Genomic DNA, 22,073 nt, shown 5'->3' with positions numbered 1-22,073 from the left:
GGAGGGGTGTGATGGTGGCCACACCCCCTACCATAGACTTGCATAGCGGGGGTGACGTAATACTGGGGCGGAGTTTTGACGTCACTATACTCCGGTCCCGTGGTCGCCACCTGGCTGTTTGTGAGCTGGCATCGCAGCGTGCAGCTCAAACAGGTGGGTGTCAAATACAAGATTGCGGGGGTCCCCAGCGGCGGGAGCCCCGCACTAAGATATCTTATCCTATCCTTTGGATAGGGGATAAGATGTCTCAGGGCCGGAGTACCCCTTTAAGGACTAAGGGAGTACTGATACGCCCTGATGCCTTGAGTGGCTTTGAAGTGAGCACAGGAGCAGTGAATGTCGGCTTCTATCAGTAGTCAGACACTCACTGCTAATTACCACCGCTGACGGTCATTTTACCCTTTACATATCGTAATGAATGTCGATCACAGCGTCTAAAATGAAATTTTAACTTATCAGTGGCTCAATGGAGCCAACCAAAACCCTGCAACGTGATCGCAGGGATTCAGTGAGCTAAAATGGCGGAGAAGGGTCCCCTTACCAGTCTGCTGCTGCCAATCTCCAGTCTAATGATGTAGCCTGTAGCCATCAGTGGATGGCCGTTCACACTGTATAATGTGTGGTAAGCTGTAGGGGTGTAGGGTGAACAGGGGTGTTGCAGAGTAGTGATGCAGGGTGTAGCATTAACCCTTGATTGTTGTGACACCAGGGTGCGGGCTTCCTCTATGTATATGTTCTACCGCCACCCGTCCCAGGAACGATAGGGAGGAATAATGGATTGTCCACAGCAGAAGTTGTAGTAAACTTGGAATAACTTTACTGAAGATTTTATGCAGATGAAGATAACAAACAGTCTTTTACAAGAGGACCGGAATACAGGCTCCTCACAGGTTGGCTGGGACTTTGTTGTGAAATAAGCTTCGATTTTGCTGCACGCTGTTCCACTGAATTTAGGGGTAGGTTTAGGTTCCATAGTCACGTAGGATTGGTAAGATTGGAGTTGGATTAACTCACTGTTTAGAAGACTGCTGAAGTTGAAGGCTTCAGGCCTAACTTGACTTGAAGAATTGTACGGAGTTGAGGGAAAGAGAGAAGAGAGCGATTATTGGATACAGCGCCCCTATATACTGAAGGGGCAGGATCAAAGTTTATTGGATGGTTCCCAGACCTGTTGGTCCTGACCCAAAGCATTATGGTCACATCACATGACCCCATCACATGACCCAAAGGTCCTTGAACCTTGCATAACACAATTCACTAGTGATCACATGACCTACGGTCCTGTACATTTATTACACTATGACAAAATATATTAAATATGTACATTTTTGAATAGCATTGTGAGGCGACTAAGGGTTAACCCACCAGGAGAGCCCCGAAAGCATGGAGGAACTCTGACTGTGGGGATTTACGACGGGACCAAGTCCAGTACCAGGACACCACAAATGCGATGCCATAGGCGTAGCATTATGCAGTGAATGCAATCTTATTATATATAAAAGTCCCCAGGACTTAAAAGTGTAAAAAATAAAAAAAAAAATAAAATGTTTCTAAAATAATATAAACCCTCTTATTTTCCCATTTTACAAATAAAAATAACATATTTGATGTCATCTCCTGTACAATCTTCCAGGCTATTAAAATATAATAGTTATGATCCCACACAGTAATCGTAAAAAATAATAAACACCAAAAATACAATTTTTTTTATCACATATATCAGAAGAAAATTAATAAAAAATGTTCAAAAAGTAAAAAAAGTTTTTTACCCAAATATCCATGGTAAAATGAGGGTGCGTGTGTGCGCGCGTGTATACCCCGATACATCCCCAGGAAAGGCAGGGGGAGAGAGGCCGTCGCTGCCCGCTTCTCTCCCCCTGCCTTTCCTGGGGTCTAGAGCCCTGCTGCCGGCCCATTCTGTCCCCCTGACTATCGGTACCGGCGCCCCATTGCCGGCGCCGATAGCCAGAGGGAGAGAAGCGGCGCCAACAGCCAGGGGGAGAGAAGGGGCAGCGGCACCCATTGCCGGCGCCGCTGCCCGTTGCCTCCCCCCATCCCCGGTGGCATAATTACCTGGGTCGGGTCCGCGCTGCTGCAAGCCTCCGGCATCCGTCCCCTTCGTCGTTGCTATGCGCTGCACGGCGCATGACGTCAGTGCGCCGCGCTGTGCATAGCAACGACGCAGGGGATGCATGCCGGAGGCCTGCAGCAGCGCGGACCCGACCCAGGTAATTATGCCACCGGGGATGGGGAGGCAACGGGCAGCGGCGCCGGCAATGGGTGCCGCTGCCCCTTCTCTCCCTCTGGCTATCGGCACCGGTACCGATAGTCAGGGGGACAGAACGGGAGCAGCGCCGATAGCCAGGGGGTGAGAAGGGGGCAGACCCCAGGCTCTAGACCCCAGGGAAGGCAGGGGGAGAGAAGCGGGCAGCTACAGCCTCTCCCCCCCTGCCTTTCCTGGGGCGGTATAGGCGTATAACACGCAAATAGACTTTAGGCAAAAAATTTTAGCCTAAAAAGTGCGTGTTATACGCCGATAAATACGGTATATAAATCTGGTATTGTATTAATCACATTGACCTACAGGATAAAAGTTGCAAAACTGTAGTTTTCTTATTTCTGCTAACAAATAATAGTTTGTTGGTTTTGCAGAACATTTTATGATAAAATTAAACATGTCATTACAAAGTACAATTTGTCAGGTCTGTAGGTGGAAAAGTAAAAGGGGAAAAATGAGAACGCAAAAATGAGGGGTTGTTGTATTAAAGGGTTAATAATTACAGATTTCTCAAAATCAAACAACCCCTGAATATTATAATTCACTCCAAATGCAAAAATTCCAAAGACTGGCCTTAAGGTACTGCTTTAAAATCCCCAGGATCATATAAAACAGATATATTAGCAACAGAACTTGGACATAGGATAAGATGAAAATGCAATAGGATATACATATAATCAAGTCCAATAAAATGACCTCAATCATGTGTATAGTGTCTTATAAACACAGAGATATGGATAATCACACATTTCTGAGGCGTCTTCCATCTTCATCATTTATCAGGTCTGATGAAGAAGGGACACACCTCCGAAACACGTCTATTCTAAAGGAAGAATAAGTGAGCGCTCCACACGGAGAGAAAGAAGTGGGAGGAAAATTTGGCCTTCATGTGAGAGTAAGTTGGAATAAAATGGAGCACACTGACAGTGTTAGGCTGAACAGCACAAGCTGGGATGTGCATATATGGCTAAGAGCGTGTCAGAATAACACGGTTATACGGTACAGTAGACTTAAACTGCATACGGTAAAATACAGTAAAACTGACCAACCTGGTAACTCCCCCCAAAGTTTTTTTTTTTTTTAATATATATTTGTTGCATTATGTCCGGACACAAGTGAATATTATGGACAAATGAGAGGACAGTCTGTATAATCTGCTATCACTTATCTTAACCAACCTGACATATACAGATGCCTATCACTCTACTTTCTGAGGACCCAGAATGTCAGGATAATACCAACATACTGTGCCCTAAGAATGTTATCACCTATTATACCTTGTAAAGAAGGATTTCATCTCCCCTTAGAGTATAAATTATTTCTTAATACAGAAAACAGGACAACTGATTCTATTGTTATACATATTGGACCCTTCTATGAAGCCTTCTGAACAGTTATTAATAGGCGGTGATTATCAGTATCTATGTGTTTATAAGCCTCTATATACACGATTGGGGTCATTTTATTGCACTTTATTAGATTTATAGTTTTATCCCGTTGTATTTTAATCCGATCCTATGTCTATGTACTATTGTAATGAATGGATTTGTTTTTTTCTGATAATTTCATTTACGCCTTCGGCTTATTTACCTGAAGACAATATTTGTCATCTTCATCCTGCAACATCAGAAGACGAGCGCACGAACCTTTGTTTAATGTTCCTCCTGTATTTACGTATGGAGCTTCTTCTGCTGGAATCAAAAGTCATCAAACATTAAACAAAGTAACTTCCTGCATTGTAATATAAAGTTATTATTATAAAACCTTCCCTGGCATCCTGCAAATGTTCCTAATATCTGATGCAATTCTGAATTCAGCTTCTTGGTCTTCTATTCTTTTACATTAACCCCTTAAAGAGGTACTCCGGTGGAAAACTTTTATTTTTTAACGCCTTGGGTACGGAGCCCATTATGACCCTAAGGACGGGAGCATTTTTTGCAATTCTGACCACTGTCACTTTATGCATTAATAGCTTTACTTTTCATACTGATTCTGAGATTGTTTTTTCGTGACATATTCTAATTCATGTTAGTGGTAATTTTGTGTCGATACTTCCATCATTTCTTGGGGAAAAATTCCAAAATTTGATGAAAAAATAGAAAATTTTGCATTTTTCTAACTTTGAAGCTCTCTGCTTGTAAGGAATATGGATATTCCAAATAAATTATATATTGATTCACATATACAATATGTCTACTTTATATTTTCATCATAAAGTTGACGTGTTTTTACTTCTGGAAGACACCAGAGGGCTTCAAAGTTCAGCAGCAATTTTCCAATTTTTCACAAAATTTTCATAATCGGAATTTTTCAGGGACCAGTTCAGGTTTGAAGTGGTTTTGAAGGGCCTTCTAATTAGAAAATCCCCATAAATGACCCCGTTATAAAAACTGCACCCCTCAAAGTATTCAAAATGACATTCAATAAGTGCGTTAACCCTTTAGGTGTTTCACAGGAATAGCGGCAAAGTGAAGGAGAAAATTCAAAATGCCCCCCAAATTTGTAACCCAATTTCTCTCGAGTAAGGAAATACCTCATGTGTATGTCAAGTGTTCGGCGGGTGCAGTAGAGGGCTCAGAAGGGAAGGAGCGACAATGGGATTTTGGAGAGTGAATTTTTCTGAAATGGATTTTTAGGGGCATGTCTCATTTAGGAAGCCAGAACAGCAAAAAAAAAAAAAAAAAAAAAAAAAAAAACACATGGCATACTATTTTGGAAACTACACCCCCTCAAGGCACGTAACAAGGGTTACAGTGAGCCTTAACACCCCACAGGTGTTTGACGACTTTTTGTTAAAGTCGGATGTGTAAATGAAAAATTTTTTTTTCACTAAAGCGCAGTTTCTTTTCCCAAATTTACCATTTTTACAAAGGGTAATGGGAGAAAATCCCCCCCAAAAATTTGTAACCCCATCTCTTCTGAGTATGGAAATACCCCATGTTTGGGAGTCAAATGCTCTGCGGGTGAACTACAATGCTCAGAAGAGAAGGAGTCACAGTTGGCTTTTTTAAATCAAATTTTGCTGAAATGGTTTTTGGGGAGCATGTCGCATTTATGAAGCCCCTATGGTGCCAGAACAATAATAAAAAAAACACATGGCATACTATTTTGGAAACTACACCCCTCAAGGAATGGAACAAGGGGTGGTACAGTGAGCCTTAACTTGATTGACAAACTTTCGTTAAAGTGGGACGTGAAAATGAAACCTTTGATTTTTAACACTAAAATTCTGGTGTTACCCAAACTTTTCATTTTCACAAGGAGTAATAGGAGAAAATGCCAACAAAATTTGTAACCCCATTTCTCTCGAGTAAGGAAATACCTCATATGTGTATGTAAAGTGCTCTGCGGGTGCACTAGAGGGCTCAGAAGATAAGGAACGACATTGGGCTTTTGGAGAGCGAATTTTGCTGAAATGGTTTTTGGGGGCATGTTGCATTTAAGAAGCCCCCATGATGCAAGAACAGTAAAAAAAAAATCAAAAAAAAAAAAACAACACATGGCATACTATTTTGGAAACTACACCCCTCACAGAATTTAATAAGAGGTGCAGTGAGTATTTACACTCCACTGGCATTTGACAGATCTTTGGAACAGTGGGCTGTGCAAATAAAAAATTTTATTTTTAATTTTTACGGACTACAGTTCAAAAAGTCTGTCAGACACCTGTGGGGTGTAAATGCTCACTGCACCCCTTATTACATTACGTGAGGGGTGTAGTTTCCAAAATGGGGTCACATGTAGATGTTCTTTTTTTTTTTGCATTCATGTCAGAACTGCTGTAAGGATCAGCCACCCCTGTGCAAATCAGGCCTCAAATGTATATGAGCCATGTAGTTCGTCCGCAGAACATTTTTGGGGGTCTTTTTCTCCTTTTACCTCTTGTGAAAATGAAAAGTATGGGCCAACACCAGCATGTTAGTGTAACATTTTTTTTTTTTTTTTTTTTTTTACACTAACAGGCTGGTGTAGCCCCCGACATTACCTTTTCTTAAGGGGTAAAAGGAGAAAAATCCCCTCCAAAATTTGTAATGCAATTTCTCCCATAAGTGGCCCTAAATTATTGACTGAATATACGACAGGGCTCTGAAGTGAGAGAGCGCCATGAGCATTTTTTGAGACCTAAATAAGGAATTTGCAATAGGGGCGGACTCGGGTACAAGGATGGGGCTTGTCTCCACCAAAACCCTACAGCAGTGTTTCCCTAACAGGGTGCCTCCAGCTGTTGCAAGACTCCCAGCCTGCCAGGACAGTCTATGGCTGGGCAATACTGGGAGTTGTGGTTTTACAACAGCTGGAGGCTCCGTTTAGGAAACACTGCCGTATGAGACGTTTCTCATTATTATTGGGGGGGGGGGGGGGGACGTGTAAGGGTGTGTATATGTAGTCTTTTACCTTTTATTGTTTGTTAGTGTAGTGTTTTTAGGTTATATTCATACAGGCGGGGGTTCACAGCAAGTTTTCCGCTGGGAGTTTGAGCTGCGGAGGAAAATTTGACGCAGCTCAAACTTGTAGAAGAAAACTCACTGTAAACCCGCCGTACCCTGTACATTCACATGGGGGGCACCAGCTGTTACAAAATGACAACTCCCAGAATGCCGTATATGCTGGGAGTTGTAGTTTTACAACAGCTGTAGGCACTCGAGTTGGAAACACTGAGTTAGGAAACAGCTGCTACAATTCCCAGCATGGCCAGACAGTAAGGGATGCGGGCGTGTAGTTCTGCAATATCTGGCCCTTCAGATGTTGCATAACTACAACTCCCAGCATGCCATGATAGTCTGGACATGCTAGGAGTTGTAGTTATGCAACAACTGGGGAAGAACAGTTTGGAGACCGCTAAGTAGGGGTTTCTAAACTGTAGCCCTCCAGATGTTGCAAAACTACAACTCCCAGCATGCCCAGACATCCTTTGGTTGTCTGGGCATGCTGGGAGTCGTAGTTTTGCAGCTTTTAGAAGGCCACAGAGAAGATCACTTACCGCGATCTTCGCTGCAGCCTTCTCCACGCCGCACTTTCTGGCCGCCGCCGCTCCTCCTGCTGCCGCAGCTCCTCCTGCTGCCGCCGCTCCTTCAGTATGCCGCCTCTGCCACCTCCCCAGCCTCCGTCGGTCCGGTAAGCCGGGCCATGCTGGGGAAATGAACTCTTACCCCCCCCGCCCCCTCCTGCCAATGGCAGGGGATAGGAGGGGGTGGCAGCACTTCCACCTTGCTCCAATCCTTTAGCATGGTCAGATCATTCCTGTTTTCCAGGCGATTGGATCACCAGTGACCCGATTGGCCCAGATCGTGGAAAATCGCAGGTCTGACATGGGGGGGGGGGGGTGGTCTCAGGACCCCCCTAGGCATTGCCACGGGATTCCTGCTGATAGGTATGCCCTTCGTCCTTAACCCCTTAAGGACGCAGGGTTTTTCCGTTTTTGCATTTTCCTTTTTTCCTCATAACCTTCTAAAAATCAAATTCCTAAAAACCTTCAAAAACGCTTTCAATTTTGCACATAAAATTCCATATGATGCTTATTTTTTGCACCACCAATTCTACTTTGCAGTGACATTAGTCATTTTTACCAAAAAATCCACGGTGAAACGGAAAATTCCTTCATTGTGCGACAAAATTGAAGAAAAAATGTCATTTTGTAACTTTTGGGGGCTTCCGTTTCTACGCAGTGCATTTTTCGGTAAAAACAACACCTTCTCTTTATTCTGTAGGTCCATACAAATAAAATGATCCCCTACTTATATAGGTTTGATATTGTCGTACTTCGGAAAAAAATCATAACTTCATGCAGGAAAATGTATATGCTAAAAATTCTCATTTTCTAACCCCTGTAACCTTTTTATTTTTCCCTGTATGGGGCGGCATAAGGACTCATTTTTTGCGCCGTGTTCTGAAGTTTTTAGTGGTACCATTTTTGTATTGATCCGACTTTTTGATCGGTTTTTATTCATTTTTCCATGATATAAAAAAAGGACCAAAAATATGCTATTTTGGACTTTGGAATTTTTTGCGCGTCACCATTGACCGTGCAGTTAAATTAACAATATATTTTTATAGTTCAGACATTTACGCAGGCGGCAATACCACATATGTTTATTTTTATTTTATTTTTACAATTTTATTCATGGGAAAAGGGGGGGTGATTTTTTTTCTCCCTTTTTTTTGCAGTGTTATAGCTTCCATAGGGACCTATAACACTGCACACACTGATCTTTTATACTGATCATTGTTATCCCATAGGAGAATATAACACTGCACACACTGATCTTTTATACTGATCATTGTTATTCCATAGGCGGATATAACACTGCACACACTGATCTCTTACAGTGATCATTGTTATCCCATAGGGGGCTATAGCACTGCACACACTGATCTCTTATACTGATCATTGTTATCCCATAGGGGGCTATAATACTGCACACACTGATCTCTTATACTGATCATTGATATCCCATAGGGGGCTATAACACTGCACACACTGGTCTCTTATACTGATCATTGTTATCCCATAGGAGGCTATAACACTGCACACACTGATCTCTTATACTGATCATTGTTATCCCATAGGAGGCTATAACACTGCACACACTGATCTCTTATACTGATCATTGTTATCCCATAGGGACCTATAACACTGCACACACTGATCTTTTACTCTGATCCCTGTAAAGTCATAGCTTTGCATGGATTAGCAAGATAGGGGCTCGATTGCTCAAGCCTGTAGCTCAGGCTTGGAGCAATCAAACGCCAATCGGACGCGAAGGAGCAAGGTAAGGGGGTCTCCACTCGTGTCCTAGTTGATTGGGACATCTCGATTTTATCATGATGTCCTGATCAGCCCGACTGAGCTGCCGGGAAGCGTTTACTTTCACTTTTAGACACGGCTGTCAACTTTAATCACCACGGCTAAAGGGTTAATAGCACGCGGCACAATGATCGGTGCTGCACACAAGTAGCCCAGGGTCCCGGCTATCATTAGCAACTGGGACCGACCCGGTGTGATGAAAGGTCACGGTGTGACCCCGTTTTAAACGCCGGGATCAGGTGTAGGGCGTACAGGTACGCCCTAAGTCCTTAAGGAGTTAAGTACCGGGACGCGAGGGTGTATTCATATCCCCTCCGTCCCCAACAGGTTAAATCAATTGGTGCCAGAAAGTTAAACAGATTTGTAAATAACTTCTATTAAAAAATCTTAACCCTTCCAGTACTTATTAGCTGCTGAATACTACAGAGGAAATGATTTTCTTTTTGGAACACAGAACTCTCTGCTGATATCTCTGTCCATTTTAGGAACTGTTCAGAGCAGCATATGTTTGCTATGGGACAGTTCTTAAAATGGACAGAGATGTCAGCAGAGAGCTCTGTGGTCGTGATGTCAGTAGAGAGCTCTGTGTTCCAAAAAGAAAATAATTTCCTCTGTAGTATTCAGCAGCTAATAAGCACTGGAAGGATTAAGATTTTTTAATAGAAGCACCGCACAGAGAACTGTGCACACCACGGACACTCAGCCATTGCGGGAGCAATACCCATCGTCTGAGTTACCATTTACAGACCGGTAACAATTTCTAATATTACAGACTGTTTGCTACTGTATCTAAAAGGGACATATCTACCCTAAATACCCAGAAGAGCAACTCTTTAATATATTTGTATGGTACAGATCTTACTCTGCTATTTTATTATCCTATGCCAGGTTTATAGTTTTAATTACTATTGCCTAAATACATTGTTAGGTTGCCTTTTAATATGTATGTTCTTCTCACAAGGGCCCTGTGAGAAGTGTCGAAATCTTATCTATATTTTATAATAAATGATCATTATTATTGAAGCACGATCCACGTATATCCATTTTTATTTACTCACCTAGAAGGTCCGGGCTACATTGTATTTTTTGGTTTTTCCCTTTCTAGCAATTAAGGTATAGTTGCTTGCCCAGTTTGACCTCGGTGCGTAATAGTTGTGAGCTGCACACACCTATATAGTTTTTTCTTCTTTAATTTACAGATCTGTTTAACTTTCTGGCACCAGTTGATTTAAAAAAAAAAAAAAAAGTTTTCCACCGGAGTACCCCTTTAAGGACACAGGTCTGCACAGGAGAAGAAACACAGAGAAGATAAGTGTTATGTGGAGGGGAGGAGGACTCTGTGCACGGGCCGGGGATGTATGGACTGCAGGGGAAGAAATCTCATACTGGGAATAATCTCTAAGGGGGAGATTTATCAAAACCTCTGCAGAGGAAAACTTGCCCAGTTGCCCATAGCAACCAATCAGATCGCATCTTTCATTTTTCACAGGCCTTCATAAAAATAAAAGAAGCGATCTGATTGGTTGCTATGGGCAACTGGGCAAGTTTTCTTCTGCACAGGTTTTGATAAATCTCCCCCTATATGTGAAGGGTGAGGGGGGACTCCTGAATGACGCATGCTGGCAGGGCCATTTGAAGGAATTTGGGGGCCCCAAGCAAAATGAACATGGAGGCCCCCCCCCCCCTTCACGCACGTCACGCTCTAGGGCCGGCATCAGGACGTAGTAACACCGGCCCTTGAATGCTGGGAGCGCGACGTGAGCGAACGTCGATACAAGGCCCCCACATTAGGTGCAGCACAGTTCCCCCCACGTTAGATTCGGCACAGTTCCCCCCACGTTAGGTGCGGCACAGTTCCCCCCACGTTAGGTGCGGCACAGTTCCCCCCACGTTAGGTGCGGCACAGTTCCCCCCACGTTAGGTGCGGCACAGTTCCCCCCACGTTAGGTGCGGCACAGTTCCCCCCACGTTAGGCTAGCAGTGTTCCCCCACATTAGGTGCAGTATAGTTCCCCCACATTAGGCAGTATAGTTCCCATATTAGGTGCAGTATAGTTCCCCACATTAGGTGCAGTATAGTTCCCCACATTAGGCTGTAGTTCCCCCACATTAGGTGCAGTATAGTTCTCCACATTAGGTGCAGTATAGTTCCCCCACATTAGGCTGTAGTTCCCCACATTAGGTGCAGTATAGTTCTCCACATTAGGTGCAGTATAGTTCCCCCACATTAGGTGCAGTATAGTCCTCCCCACATTAGGTGCAGTATAGTCCTCCCCACATTAGGTGCAGTATAGTCCTCCCCACATTAGGTGCAGTATAGTTCTCCCCACATTAGGTGCAGTATAGTTCTCCCCACATTAGGTGCAGTATAGTTCTCCCCACATTAGGTGCAGTATAGTTCTCCCCACATTAGGTGCAGTATAGTTCTCCCCACATTAGGTGCAGTATAGTTCTCCCCACATTAGGTGCAGTATAGTTCTCCCCACATTAGGTGCAGTATAGTTCTCCCCACATTAGGTGCAGTATAGTTCTCCCCACATTAGGTGCAGTATAGTTCTCCCCACATTAGGTGCAGTATAGTTCTCCCCACATTAGGTGCAGTATAGTTCTCCCCACATTAGGTGCAGTATAGTTCTCCCCACATTAGGTGCAGTATAGTTCTCCCCACATTAGGTGCAGTATAGTTCTCCCCACATTAGGTGCAGTATAGTTCTCCCCACATTAGGTGCAGTATAGTTCCCCACATTAGGTGCAGTATAGTTCCCCACATATTAGGTGCAGTATAGTTCCCCCCATATTAGGTGCCGTATAGTTCCCCACATTAGGTGCAGTATAGTTCTCCACATTAGGTGCAGTATAGTTCTCCACATTAGGTGCAGTATAGTTCCCCACATTAGGTGCAGTACAGTTCCCCCACATTAAGTGCAGTATAGTTCCCCCCATATTAGGTGCCGTATAGTTCCCCACATTAGGTGCAGTATAGTTCTCCACATTAGGTGCAGTATAGTTCTCCACATTAGGTGCAGTATAGTTCCCCACATTAGGTGCAGTATAGTTCCCCACATTAGGTGCAGTATAGTTCCCCCACATTAGGTGCAGTATAGTTCCCCCACATTAGGTGCAGTATAGTTCCCCCACATTAGGTGCAGTATAGTTCCCCCACATTAGGTGCAGTATAGTTCCCCCACATTAGGTGCAGTATAGTTCTCCACATTAGGTGCAGTATAGTTCTCCACATTAGGTGCAGTATAGTTCCCCCACATTAGGTGCAGTATAGTTCCCCCACATTAGGTGCAGTATAGTTCCCCCACATTAGGTGCAGTATAGTTCCCCCCCACATTAGGTGCAGTATAGTTCCCCCCCACATTAGGTTGGCAGTATAGTTCTCCCCACATTAGATGCAGTATAGTCCCCCACATTAGGTGCAGTATAGTCCCCCACATTAGGTGCAGTATAGTCCCCCACATTAGGTGCAGTATAGTTCTCCACATTAGGTGCAGTATAGTTCTCCACATTAGGTGCAGTATAGTTCTCCACATTAGGTGCAGTATAGTTCCCCACATTAGGTGCAGTATAGTTCCCCCACATTAGGTGCAGTATAGTTCCCCCACATTAGGTGCAGTACAGTTCCCCCACATTAGGTGCAGTACAGTTCTCCACATTAGGCGCAGTATAGTTCTCCACATTAGGTTCGCAGTTTAGTTCCCCCACATTAGGTGCAGTATAGTTTCCCCACATTAGGTGCAGTGTAGTCCCCCACATTAGGTTGGCAGTATTGTTTACCCCACATTAGGTGCAGTATAGTCCCCCTACAGACATACAGCCTCCAGCCATACAGTGTATGGCTGGAGACTGTATGCCTGTTTACTGCCCTACATCAGTGCTCCGACCACTGCTCCTCTGGTGCGGCCTCCATAGCAATAGGTCCTGGGACTGGAGGAGCGGTGCACGGAGCACTGAAGCTGATGTCCTGTTCGCTGCTCCGCTCCCCCGCGTTACTTTCCAGTGGGCGCACGCACGGGACGGGGCAATTGTCTTGTTCCCCCCCCCCCTGGATCTGCCACTGCATGCATTATATACACACACACACACAACACACTGTACACATTACATACTGTACATGCATGCCTTATAGACACACAACACACTGTACACATTACATACTGTACATGCATCGTACACACTGTACACATTACATACTGTACATGCATGCTTCACACACACACACAACACACATTACATACTGTACATGCATGCTTCATACACACACAACACACTGTACACATTACATACTATACATGCATCATATACACACAACATACTGTACATGCATGCTTTATACACACACAGCATACTGTACACATTACACACTGTACATGCATCATACACACAAACACTGTACACATTACACACTGTACATGCTTCATACACACACAACACACTGTACACATTACATACTGTACATGCATGCTTCATACACACAACACACTGTACACATTACATACTGTACATGCATCATACACACACACCATACTGTATACATTACATACTGTACATGCATGCTCCATACATACACACAACACACTGTACACATTACATACTGTACATGCATCATACACACATACTGTACACATTACATACTGTACATGCATCATACACACAACATACTGTACACATTACATACTGTACATGCATCATACACACAACATACTGTACACATTACCTACTGTACATGCATGCTTCATGCACACACATACTGTACACATTACATACTGTATATGCATGCTTCATGCACACACATACTGTACACATTACATACTGTATATGCATGCTTCATGCACACAGATACTGTACACATTACCTACTATACATGCATCATACACACAACATACTGTACACATAACATACCGTACATGCATCATACACACACAGATACTGTACACATTACATACTATACATGCATCATACACACACTACACATTACATACTGTACATGCATCATACACACATACTGTACATGTGTCATACACACACACTGTACACATAACATACTATACATGCATCATACACACAATATACTGTACATGCATCACACACACTGTACACATTACATACTATACATGCTTCATACACACACTGTACACATTACATACTGTACATGCATCATACACACATACTGTACATGCTTCATACACACATACTGTACACATTACATACTGTACATGCATCATACACACATACTGTACACATTACATACTGTACATGCATCATACACACATACTGTACACATTACATACTGTACATGCATCATACACACATACTGTACACATTACATACTGTACATGCATCATACACACATACTGTACACATTACATACTGTACATGCATCATACACACATACTGTACACATTACATACTGTACATGCATCATACACACATACTGTACACATTACATACTGTACATGCGTCATACACACACATAATGTACACATTACATACTATACATGCATCATACACACAACATCCTATACACATTACATACTATACATGCATCATACACACAACATATTGTACACATTACATACTGTACATGCATCACACACACACACTGTACACATTACATACTACACATGCTTCATACACACACACACACACTGTACACATTACATACTGTACATGCATCATACACACACAACATACTGTACACATTACATAGTGTACATGCATCATTCACACAAACACACACTGTTCACATTACATACCGTACATGCATCATACACACGCACACACTGTACACATTACATGCATCATACACACACAACATACTGTACATGCATGCTTCATACACACAACACACTGTACATATTACATATTGTACATGCATGCTTCATACACACAACACACTGTACACATTACATACTGTACATGCATCATATACACACAACATACTGTACATGCATGTTTTATACACACACAGCATACTGTGCACATGACATACTGTACATGCAGGCTTCATACACACATAACATACTGTACACATTACATACTGTACATGCATGCTTCATACACACACAACATACTGTACACATTACACACTGTACATGCATCACACACACACACAAACACTGTACACATTACATACTGTACATGCTTCATACACACACACACAACACACTGTACACATTACATACTGTACATGCATGCTTCATACACACAACACTGTACACATTACATACTGTACATGCATCATACACACCATACTGTACACATTACATACTGTACATGCATGCTCCATACATACACACAACACACTGTACACATTACATACTATACATGCATCATGCACACACATACTGTACACATTACATACTGTACATGCATCATACACACACTGTACACATTACATACTGTACATGCATCATACACAAACACTGTACACATTACATACTGTACATGCATCATACACACATACTGTACACATTACATACTGTACATGCATCATACACACACTGTACACATTACATACTATACATGCATCATACACAACATACTGTACACATTACATACTATACATGCATCATACACACAACATACTGTACAAATTACATACTGTACATGCATGCTTCATACACATACTGTACACATTACATACTGTACATGCATCATACACACATACTGTACACATTACATACTGCACATGCATCATACACACAACATGCTGTACACATTACATACTGTACATGCATCATACACACACAACACACTGTACACACTTCATACACACACCATACTGTCTACATTACATACTGTACATGCATCATACACACACTACACATTATATACTATACATGCATCATACACACACAACATACTGTACATGCATGCTTCATACACACAACATACTGTACATATTACATAATGTACATGCTTGCTTCATACACACAACATACTGTACACATTGCATACTGTACATGCATGCTTCATACACACACAACATACTGTACTCATTACATACTATACATGCATCATACACACACACACTGTACACATTACATACTGTACATGCATCATACACACACATACTGTACACATTACATACTGTACATGCTTCATACACACACAACATACTTTACACATTACATACTATACATGCATCATATACACACATACAGTACACATTACATACTGTACATGCATCATACACACACAATGTACACATTACGTACTGTACATGCATCATACACACACACAGTACACATTACATACTGTACATGCATCATACACACATGCTGTACACATTACATACTGTACATGCATGCTTCATACACACACACACACATTGCATACTGTACATGCTTCATACACACACACATACTGTACACATTACCTACTGTACATGCATCATACACACATACTGTACACATTACCTACTGTACATGCATCATACACACACATACTGTACACATTACCTACTGTACATGCTTCATTCACACACACATACTGTACACATTACCTACTGTACATGCATCATACACACACATACTGTACACATTACATACTATACATGCTTCATACACACACATACTGTACACATTACTTACTGTACATGTTTCATACACACAGATAGAATAGATCAGTGTTTCTCAACCACAATGCCTACAGAGGTGGCAAAACTATAACTCCCACCATGCCCAGACAGCCTTTGGCGGTCTGGGCAAACTGGGAGTTTTAGTTTTGCAACAACTGGAGGCACCCTGGTTGGGAAACACTGATATAGATACACACATGCACTTTACATATAGTCATCCATAGTAGTAGCACACACACAGGCACAGTACATAGACATACACATATATATATATATTATATCCACACACACATATATATATATATATATATATATATATATATATATATATATATATATATATATATATATATATTGTAAGGATTCCTCCTTGGGGATTAGCTCCGGGATCGTCCTGGACACTGCCACGGGACACGTTTCCACTCAATAAACCCGCAGACAAAGGTTATTCATGCACGCCTGGCATCTTGCCAGCTTTATTTAGACAGGTTGCAGGTAAAACAAAACATAACGCAGGAACAAACCAAAGTCCTAGACCGTCTGGTCACTGACTACACATACCAGCATGCCCTGACTACTATCTGGTGAGCTACCCTCAGCCAGCATAAAACATGTGCCCCTGCAACCTGTTACTCACAGTTCACACCACGTCTTCACTTCTTGGACCGCTCACAGTTCGCTGTGTGTTTCCTCAACAGGGTCCGTGTGTCTCCCCCTACAGCGATGTGCTGTTACCCAGGGAGAGCCCCAACTATTCTGTTCATTTCCTTTTAAACACACACTTTCCCTTCCTGATACCTCATTAATCAGGCCACAGGTGGAGCATTCTGCAGAGATAGCAAGGGAAATGCACCCTTTCCTTGCCACACTGCCACAATATATATATATATATATATATATATGCAGGGGCACCTACCTTAGTCAGGCCCCATGTTGTACAGCCTCTGCGGTCTCCTTTCCTCACAGCTCTGTGCTTCTCTCCTCCCCCTCCCCCTCCTCCTGCTCAGATGGCTGAAGGCTGAGAGAAGAGTCCGGGCTGAGGAAAGATACCAAGTGCAGCGGGGGTGGGGGGGGAGCGTGATTGTGGTGAGGTGAGAAGAAGAACTCCAAAGCTGCAAATGAGTTTATTTTTTTTAAATGTCAGACATTTGGGGGCCCTCTTGTTTGACTGGGTGCCTGGGTCCCGGAGCACAAACTCCCAGAGCAGGATTGTTAATCGCTACAGGATAGGCAAGCACTGGCTGTGCTCGGGGGCCCCCAGCCAGCTCGGGGCCCCAAGCAATTGCATGGTTTGCCTGTCCTGTAGCGACGGGCCTGCATGCTGGGAGTTGTAGTCCCTGTTGTGTGTGTGTATGCTAGTGTTTACAAATCAGTTTTCCTCCAGCTGTTGCAAAACTACAACTCCCAGCATGCACTGCCAGACTTTGGGCATGCTGGGAGTTGTAGATTTGCAACAGCTGGAGGCACACTGGTTGGGAAACACTGTTCTAGCCTATTCAGCATACACATCATGTTACACCAGTATTTCCCAACCAGTGTGCCTCCTGCTGTTGCAAAACTACAACTCCTAGCATGCCCAAAGACTGTCAGGGCATGCTGGGAGTTGTAGTTTTGCAACACCTGGAGTCACCCTGGTTGGGAAACACTGGTGTATTCCCTACAGAGGTGTGGTGAACTACAACTCCCAGGAGACTACAGAGGCAGCATGCTGGTGTTATACCATAGACTAAAGACTCCTGAATGACACATGCTGGGATTTGTAGTCCCTTTTGTGTGTGTATGCCAGTGTATCCCAAACAGGGCTGATTATTAGACATGTGCAATTCGTTTTGGAACGAATACTTAACGAATTTTCCAGTTTTCGGGAGTTCGTTACAATCCGAATGCAGGAAATTTTTTTTTTTTATATTTCTGAAAAAGGATACAAATACGAATACACAGTTAACTAATGCATTTGTTAAATAACGCATAACGAATAATGCATGTTAACGAATAACGACTGCATTCGTTATCAGTAAACCGAATGTAAGGAAAACTTGCCTTTCTACACAGAGAAAACTGCAAAAAAAGATGGAAACAACTAGAAACCTAAGGTAACACCTGCTACTTATTACAAAAGAGGATAAGCAAGTGAAACTAATGTGCATTTCGTTTAGTAATGAATGCTAAATTTAACGAATTTTACAGATATAACGAAAGATCCGAATTAACGAATGCATTCGATGTTATTGACTAATGCATCCGAAAACGAAAAATATTTTTACGGATGCATCCAAAAAACAAATATGAGGAATGCACAGCATTCCGAATATTCACAGAACCGAAAAGTTTTGAAAATGAAGACGAACGAAACGAAAAGAAACTACATTTTTGGTTCTGCACATGTCTACTGATTATATTAGTGTGCTGTGTATAAGGGGGCTGACCCGGGAAAATAGTAGGATGGGTAAAGGGCGGAACAAACAAACAAAAAAAAAGGAGCCGCCCCAAACCAGCAAGGCATGTGGCATTTGGAGTTTTCAGCACAGCAAGAAACAGGAAATAGAGGCCAAGATAGGAAAACAAAGTGGGGGATAAAAAGACTACAAAGAACGGAAGTAGAGTAGGCTAAACAACAAGAATAGAAATGAAACAAAACACATAGGGTAAGTCAAAAACGGAAAAACACGTTGACCACCGGAGTACCCCTTTAAAGTTCAGCAACAATTTTCCAATTTTTCACAAAATTTTTCAGGGACCAGTTTAATTTTGAAGTGGATTTGAAGGGCCTTATTAGAAATACCCCATAAATGACCCCATTATTAAACTGCACCCCTCAAAGTATTTAAAATGACATTCAGAAAGTGTGTTAACCCTTTAAGTGTTTCACACACAGCAATAGCAGCAAGGTGAAGGAGAAAATTCAAAATCTTCATTTTTTAGGGTGCATGCACACCACGTTTTTGCAATACAGTTCCTGTATCAGGTTTTTGATCAAAAACGGATTCCTCAAAACCGGACTAAACTGTATAAAAATGCGTGTACAAATTTTAACCCATATACGGTTGAAAACCGCATACGGTTTGAAAAATGATGTCCAGTTGCATCCGTTTTAAAAAAAAAAAAAACGTATACGTTTTTAACTTTCCCCTTCATTTTGAATAAAGTTTCACTTGTTTGATTGAAATTCCAAGAAAAAAAACTGAGCAAAGTCAAAAACCATATGGTGAAAACCGTATGGAACCGTACGCACATACAGTTCTGTACGGTTCCCATTGACTCCCATGTTAAAAAAACGTATATGGTTTAATACAGTTTTTCACCCGGACCAAGAAACGTGGGAGACTACGGTTTTCGGTACGGGTAAAAAACTTTACAAAATCGTATAAGACACAAAACGGACTAAACCAGATGATGCGTTTGACATACGGTTTACAATGTTAAGTCAATGCATACGGTTTTCTATACGGTTCCATATGGTTTTTAACTTGAAACCGTATACGGGAACTGTATAGCAAAAACGTGACGTGCATGCGCCCTAACACTCGCATGTTCTTGTCTTTGAAATTTTACAAGGGCTAAAAGGAGAAAAAGCCCCCCAAAATGTGTAACCCAATTTCTCTCAAGTAAGGAAATACCTCATATGTGGATGTCAAGTGTTCGGCGGGCGCAGTAGAGGGCTCAGAAGGGAAGGAGCGACAATGGGATTTTGGAGAGTGAGTTTTTCTGAAATGGCATTTGGAGGACATGTCACATTTAGGAAGCCCCTATGGTGTCAGAACAGCAAAAAAAAAAACACATGGCATACTATTTTGGAAACTACACCCCTCATGGAACGTAACAAGGGGTACAGTGAGCATTAACACCCCACAGGTGTTTGACGACTTTTCATTAAAATCTGATGTGTAATTTTGTCATTTTACAATCCACTGTTCAAAACACCTGTGATGTGTAGATACTCGCTGTACCCCTTATTATGTTCCTTGAGGGGTGAAGTTTCCATAATTATGGCACTTGAGGGGGGCCCGCTGTTCTGGCACCATGGTAGCTCTGTAAACGCTCAAGGCCCCTGACTCTGATTCCAGCAAAATTCTCGAAAAGCTGAATGGCGCTCCTGCTCTTCTGAGACCTGGTGTGCACCTACAGAGTAGTTTACATTCAAATATGAGGTATGTCCTTACTCCAAAGAAATTTATTTACAAATTGTGGGGGCATTTTCTCCTATTACCACTTGTGAAAATGAAAAATTTCGGGTAACCCCATCATTTTAGTGTAAAAAATAACATTTTTCCTTTTCACATCCCACTTTAGTGAACATTTATCAAACACCAGTGGGGTGTTAAGGCTCACTGTACTGCTTGTTACGTTCCTTGAAGGGTGTAGATTTCAAAATAGTATGCCATTTTTTTTTCTTGCTGTTCTGGCACCATAGGGGCTTCCTAAATGTGACCATCTTAGCAAAATTTGCTTTCCAAAAGCCAAATGTGACTCCTCTTCTGAGCATTGTAGTGTGCCTGCAGAGCACTTCATGTCCAAACATGGGGTATTTCTATACTCAGAATTTTTTTTTACTCTTAGTACCCCTTGTACAAATGGTAAAAGTGGAAAAAAAACTGCATTTTAGTGAAAAATATATAAATTTAATTTACACATCTGAAGTCGTCAAACATTTGTGAGGTGTTAAGGCTTACTGTACCCCTTGTTACGTTTCTTTAGGGGTGTCGTTTCCAAAACATTATGCCATGTGTTTTTTTTTCTGCTGTCCTGGCACCATAGGGGCTTCCTAAATGGGACATGCCCCCCAAAATTCCAAAGTAAAAAAAAAAGCGTATTTTTGGTCACTTTTTACACCATTAAAAAATGAATAAAAAGTGATCAAAAAGTCCGATCAAAACAAAAATCATACCGATAAAAACTTCAGATCACGGCGCAAAAAATGAGCCCTCATACCGTCCTGTACGTGGAAAAATAAAAAGGTTATAAGGGTCAGAAGATGACATTTTTAAACGTATAAATTTTCCTGCATGTAGTTATGTTTTTTTCCAGAAGTACGAGAAAATCAAACCTATATAAGTAGGGGATCATTTTAACTGTATGGACCTACAGAATAATGATAATGTGTAATTTTTACCCCCAAAATTTACAAAATGAGATTTTTTCTTTGATTTTGTCACACAATGATTTTTTTTCCGTTTTGCCGTGAATTTTTGGGTAAAATGACTAATGTCACTGCAAAGTAGAATTGGTGACGCAAAAAATAAGCCATAATATGGATTTTTAAGTGGAAAATTGAAAGGGTTATGATTTTTAAAAGGTAAGGAGGAAAAAACGAAAGTGCAAAAACGGAAAAACCCTGCGTACTTACGGGGTTAAAGTGACAGTGATTAGATGTGCAAAAAATGCTCTGGTCCTTAAGGTCATAAT

The 22,073-nt window shown here is 42.0% G+C and overlaps 1 long non-coding RNA gene across 1 annotated transcript; it reads right to left on the bottom strand.

The window, feature by feature from the left end:
- Positions 1-889: 889 nt before the first annotated feature.
- On the bottom strand, positions 890-10,352 carry LOC130282525 (uncharacterized). The gene is made up of 3 exons (XR_008846436.1): positions 10,142-10,352; positions 3,869-3,966; positions 890-1,058 (listed from the first exon to the last, which is right to left on the bottom strand). It is a non-coding gene; the product is annotated as an uncharacterized LOC130282525 (long non-coding RNA).
- Positions 10,353-22,073: the final 11,721 nt, after the last annotated feature.

The sequence above is a fragment of the Hyla sarda genome, chromosome 7, assembly GCF_029499605.1.
Source record: "Hyla sarda isolate aHylSar1 chromosome 7, aHylSar1.hap1, whole genome shotgun sequence".
Taxonomy (NCBI): Eukaryota; Metazoa; Chordata; class Amphibia; order Anura; family Hylidae; genus Hyla; species Hyla sarda.
This window is presented reverse-complemented; position numbering and strand designations above follow the sequence as displayed.